This window comes from Callorhinus ursinus, unplaced genomic scaffold (assembly GCF_003265705.2).
Source record: "Callorhinus ursinus isolate GAN/ISIS: 27379988/994484 unplaced genomic scaffold, GSC_fseal_2.0 scaffold81, whole genome shotgun sequence".
In the NCBI taxonomy this organism is placed as follows: Eukaryota; Metazoa; Chordata; class Mammalia; order Carnivora; family Otariidae; genus Callorhinus; species Callorhinus ursinus.
Window position 1 is genome coordinate 1,630,604 of NW_027397143.1, and position 6,693 is coordinate 1,637,296.

The following is a 6,693-nucleotide window of genomic DNA, read 5'->3' on the forward strand; positions in this document are numbered from 1 at the left end:
GGTTCCGGAGGGAATAGGATGGGCTGGTCTTTCCAATTTTCTTGTGAATTTCCAATGAAAGGGCTTTAGAGCCAGGTTAATAAATTACTTTCTCAACCCCCACTTACCAATAGTCTCAACTGTCACCCATCCAGCGAAACCATTGCAGGGAAAATATATTTACCTAAATCCTAAATCTCTTGTGAACGTTGTAGATGCCTACATAAAAGTATGGAAATATGTCATATATACTTGTCTTCAAATCTTCTGGGGTTAACCCTTTCTTTTATAATTTGTATAATTGTCAAGTTCCTATATCATGTACTTATGCCACACACTGATCTAGGTGCTGAGGATACAGCAGTACACAAGACAAAGTACCTGCCCTCATAGAGCTTAGATTCCAGTGGGGGAGAGAGAAAGAGAATAGAATGAAATATTTCAACTTTTTAAAAAGATTTGTTTATTTATTTTAAAGAGAGAGAGGTGCAGGGGGAGGGGCAGAGGGAGAGGGAGAGAGAATCTTCAAGTAGACTCCCTGCTGACAGTGGAGCCTGATGCCGGGCTTGATCGCACGACCCTGAGATCATGACCTGAGCCAAAACCAAGAGTTGAACGCTTGACCGACTGAGCCACCCTGGTGCCCCAAAACACTCCAACTTTTTATATATGCTACGAAGGAAACAAACTGGGGACTAAAAGCATAACTGAGGAGGGTCATCTTTAAGTAGAATAATAAGAGAAGGACTCTCGGCAGATAAGGATAAGCGGGGCTAAAGGGAAAGAAGAAGGTGGTCGTGGGAACCGTGGAACAGAGACCCACAGGAAGTCTCTTTTAACCCCATTAAGGCAACGTGTGTGATGGTACTCTTTGACATTTTGTGATAGGAAGAAAAGATTACAATGTAGATGTTCATCACTAGGGAAGTGGGTAAATAAAATGGATGCACCGTTGATCCTTGAGGGGTGCAGGGGCTAGGGGTGCTAACCCCCCTGCACATTTGAAAATCTGAAAATCTATATATACATATAGAAAAGGGGATGATAGCAATCACCACAAAAATTAGAAAAATTGAGTTTGAGTATCTCAAAGCTGCATTCGTGCATCTGCCACCCACAAGCCTGAACTAATAACAAATTGTAATTGGAGTTGATCTAGCCAAAAGATTGTGAATTCACCATAAGTTGAATTTGTTATCTGATGCAAAAAAAAGGTGAACTTCCTGTTTGGTTCCAAGGGAGATCTGTCCCCAAACACAGCCTACATTTTTGGGAGCTTATAGGTATTGGCTCCTATATATAGGAGCTTTGCACATAGATATTGGTGGGTTTCAGAAGGAGAGGTGTTTAGGAACTGAAGGACTTTCAAAGGTGCTAGTGTGGTTATACTGGAGTAAGGCTGCAATGGTTGTTTTTTCTTGTAATATTTTTGTCTGGCTTTGCTATTAGGGTAATTCTGGCCTAATAGCCAGAAAGCATTCCCTCCTCCTCTATTTCCTAGAAAAGTTTGCAAAGGAATTATTTCCGCAAGTGTTTGCTAAAATGTACCAGTGAAGCCATCTGGGCCTTAGCTTTTCTTTGTAGAAAGGTTTTTTAAATCATTAATTTCATTTCCTTACTTTTTGTAGGTCTATTTTGATTATCCTGTTCTTCCTGGGTCAGTTTCAGTACTTTATGTCTTTCTAGGAATTTTCCCATTTCATCTCAGTTTAATTTGTTGGCATAAAATTGTTCACTGTATTTTTTTTTCATAATTCTTTTAATTTTTCTAGGGCTAATGGTGTCATCCTTTCATTCCTGATTTTGGTGATGTGTTTCCTCTCTCTCTCTCTGTTGGTCTAGTTAAGGTTTGATAATTTTGTTGCTCCTTTCAGAGAACCAACTTTTGGTTTAATTTATTTTCTCTATTATTTTTCTATTTTCTATTTCATTAATTCCCACTCTAGTATGTGATCTTCCTATTTTCCACTTATATCACGCTCAATAATTTAAGCTTTTGTCTTCAGAATCTAGATACAGAAGAGAAAATCTTAAATTATTGATTTGTGATCTTTCTTCTTTGCTAATATATGTGCTTAAAGCTATACATTTCCCTCTAAGTACTGCTTTAGCTACATCCCATAAAGTTTGATATATTGTGATTTCCTTTTCTTTCAGTTCTAAAGACTTTCTAATTTAACTTGTGATTTCTTCTTTGGCTCATGGGTTATTTAGAAATGTGTTGTTTAATTTACAAATGTTTATGGATTTTCCATTTTTTTAAAAGATTTTATTTATTTATTTGACAGAGAGAGACACAGCGAGAGAGGGAACACAAACAAGGGGAATGGGAGAGGGAGAAACAGGCTTTCTGCTGAGCAGAGAGCCCGATGCGGGGCTCGATCCCAGGACCCTGGGATCATGACCTGAGCCGAAGGCAGACGCTTAATGACTGAGCCTCCCAGGTGCCCCGGATTTTCCATTTTTTGAAAATTGTTGATTTCTAATTTCATTCCTTTATGGTCAGAGAATATACTTTATATGATTTCAATTATTTTAAATTTATTGAGACTAGTTTTATGGCCAAGCATAAATTAGATACTAATAGATCATGGTCTATCATAGAGAATGTTTCTTGTGCAATTGAAAAAAATGTATATTACCCTGCTGTTGATTGGAAATTTCTATAAGTGCCAATCAAGTCAAGCAGACTGATTGTACTGAAGTCTCCCTTCAACTCATTCATTTTTTGTATCATATATTTTAGGCTTTCTTGATAGATGTATCTATGTTTATGATTGTCTTATTTTCCTGATGAATGATCTCTTTTTTAATATTATAAAATGTTTCTTTTTGTCCCTAGTAACCTTTTCCCCCTTAATTTTGTTTGACATTAGTATAGCCACTGTAGCTCTCTTTTGGTAACTATTTACATTGTCTATCTTTTTCCATCCTTTTAGTTTTGACCTATTTGTATATTTGACTTTCGTGTGTCTCTTATAGACAGCACCTGGTTAGATTGTGCTTTTTTGAAACCCAGTCTGGCAATTTCTGCCTTTTTATTGGAGTGTTTAATCCATTGGATTTACATCTGTCATTTTGTCATTTGTTTTCTCTATATAGCTTTTTTGTGGCTTTGTCCTCTAATTGCCTTCTTTTATGTTAAATAGATGTTTTCAAGTGTACCATTTTTCTTTTTTGTTAAAAAAATCTATATATTTGTGAACTGGAGGGTATTATGCTAAGCAAAATAAGTCAATCAGAGAAAGACAATTATCATATGGTTTCATTCATGTGTGGAATTTAAGAAACAAAACAGAGGATCATAGGGATCATAGAGAAGGGAGAGAAAAATAAAATAAGACAAAAACAGAGAGGGAGACAAACCATAAAAGACTCTTAACTATAGGAAACAAACTGAGGGTTGCTGGAGGGGACAGGGGTGGGGGGATGGGGTAACTGAGTGATGGGCATTAAGGAGGGCACGTGATGTAATGAGCACTGAGTGTTATATGCAACTGATGAATAACTGAACTCTACCTTTGACACTAATGATACACTATATGTTAGTTAATTGAATTTAAATAAAAAAACTTTTAAAAAGGAAAAAAGAAAAAAGAAATAGTTCAATGTAGTTAAGCAACCACTAATGTTCAATAATTAACGTCTAGACTTTATAAAAAATGTTATTTTGTTCCAGTGTAAAGAAATAGCTGTTAAAATAACTCAAGTAAAAAATGAGTTATTATATAGTACTGTTCCAAATAAATGATTTTTATAATAAAAAAGCTATATATTTGGAGTTTTTTTTCATGGATGCTCTGGGGAAAACAATATGCATTTTAACTTAAAAAACAATTTCAGATGAATATTAACTTAATTCCAATGGTATACAGAAACTACTGAAATATAGTTCTCTTCCTACCTCCTCTGTAGTATTGTCATGCAAATTCCATCCTTATACATTATAAGCCTAACAATACCTTTATAATTATGGCTTTATACAGTTGTCTTTTAAATTATTTGAGATGAAGGGGCGCCTGGGTGGCTCAGTCATTAAGCGTCTGCCTTCGGCTCAGGTCATGATCTCAGGGTCCTGGGATCGAGCCCCGCATCGAGCCCCGCATCGAACCCCTCATCGAACCCCTCATCGGGCTCCTTGCTCAGTGGGAAGCCTGCTTCTCCCTCTCCCCCTCCCCCTGCTTGTGTTCCCTCTCTCTCTCTCTCTCTCTGTCAGATAAATAAATAAAATCTTTAAAAAAAATGATATCTGCAAGAACATAGTAAAATTCTTATAAAAAATGAATAAATTATTTGAGATGAAAAGAGTATACATCATATCAATAGAATATAGAACAAAGTAAAGAACAAAACACTCATGATCATTTCAGTGGACAAGCATTTGACAAAATCCAACATGATGAAAACACTCACAAAGTCTGAATAGAAGGAAACATCCTCAACCTGATAAAGATCATCCATGAAAACCCATAGTTAACATCATACTTAATGGTGAGTGATTGGTTGCTTTCCCTCTAAGATCAGGAACAAGACAAGGATGTCTACTCTCATCATTGCTATTCAACACTGTACTAAATGTTCTAGCCAGGGCAATTTAGGCAAGAAAAAGATATAAAAGGCATCGATATTGAAAAGGAAGAAGCAAAACTATATTCACAGGAGACATGAGATTGTATACAGAAAATCCCAAGGAATCCATTAAAGCATTGTTAGAACTGATAAATGAATTCAGCAAGGTTGCAGGATATAAGAGGCATAACTTAGAGATATTGTCAGTTCAGTTCCAGACCACTGCAATTAAAAGAGTCAAATGATTTTTTTTGTTTCCCAGTTTATACAAAAGTCATGTTTATACTGTACTGTAGTCTATGAAGATGCAAAAGCATGATGTCCCAAAAAACAATGTATATAACTTCATTTAACATCAGTGCTAAAGATTGCTAACCATTGTCTGAGCTCTCAATGAGTAATAATCTTTTTGCAGGTGGAGGGTCTTTCCTCAGTGTTGAGGGCTGTTGACTGATCAGGGTGGTGGTTGCTGAAGGTTGGGATGGCTGTGGCAATTTCTCAAAATAAGACAACAATGAAGTTTGCCTCATTGATCGACTCTTCCTTTCATGGATGATTTCTCTTTAGCATGAGATGCTGTTTGATAGCATTTTACCCACGGTAGAACTTCTTTCAAAATTGGAGTCAATCCTCCTAAACCTTTCTGCTGCTTTATCAACTAAGTTTATGTAATATTCTAAGTCCTTTGTTGTCATTTCAACAATCTTCACCAGGAATAGATTCCATCTCAAGAAACCACCTTGCTCAAAAAAAAAAAAAAAGAAAAAAAGAAACCACCTTGCTCATCCATAAGAAGCAACTCCTCATCTGTTAAAAGTTTTACCATGAGATTGTAGAAATTCAGTCACATCTTTGGGCTCCACTTCTAATTCTAGTTCTCCTGCTATTTCCACATCTGCAGTTACTTCTTCCACTGAGGTCTAGAACACCTCAAAGACATCCACATGGGTTGGAATCCACTTCTTCCAAACTCCTGTAAATGCAGATATTTTGACCTCTTCTTATGAATCACAAATGTCCTCAATGGCATCTAGACTGGTGAATCCTTTCCAGAAGGTTTTCATTTTATTTGGCCCAGATCCATCAGAGGAATCACAATCCATGGCAGTGGTAGCCTTGTGAAAGGTATTTCCTAAATAATAAGACTTAAAACTCAAAACTACTCCTTAATTCATGGGCTGCAGAATGGGTGTTGTGTTAGCAGGCATGAAAACAATATCCATCTCGTTGTACTTCTTCATTAGAGCTCTTGGGTGACCAGGAGCATCGTCACTGAGCAGTAATATTTTGAAAGGAATCTTTTTCTGAGTAGTAGGTCTCAACAGTGGGCTTAACATATTCAGGAAACCATGTTGTAAGTAGGTGTGCTGTCATCCAAGCTTTGTTGTTCCATTTGTAGAGCAAGGGTAGAGTAGATTTAGCAGAATTCTTCAGGGCCCTAGGATTTTCAGAAATGGTAAATGAGCACTGACTTCAACTTAAAGTCACCTGCTGCCTTAGCCTCTAACAAAAGTCAGCCTGTCCTTTGAAGCCAGGCACCGACTTCTCCTCTCTAGCTGTGAAAAGTCCTGGATGGCATCTTCTTCCTATAGAAGGCAATTTCATTCACATTGAAAATCTGTTGTTTAGTGTAACCACATTTACTAATGATCTTAGCTAGATCTCCTGGAGTCAGAACTTGCTGCAGTCAGAACACACACAACATTTATCAGATAAGTTTGCCACCTTATATGAGTATGGTTCACGGTGTCCCAGAGCAGTCACAATAATGCTATTGAAGATCACTGATCACAGATCCCCATAAGAAATATAATAATGAAAAAGTTCAAAATATTGTAAGAATTACCAAAAATGTGATGCACAGACACAAAGTGACAAAATGCTGCTGGAAAGATAATGTTGATAGACTTGCTCAGTGCACGGTTGCCACAACCTTCAATTTGTAAAAAAAAAAAAATGCAATATCACTGAAGTGCTATAAGATGAGGTATGCCTATACAAAAAAAAAAAAATCATTGCCAAAACCAACGTTAAGGAGCTTCTTCCTATGTTTTCTTCTGGGAGTTTCATGGTCTCAGGTCTTACCTATATGTCTTTAATATATTTTGGGTGAATTTCTATGAGGATAAGATTAATTTTCTGCAT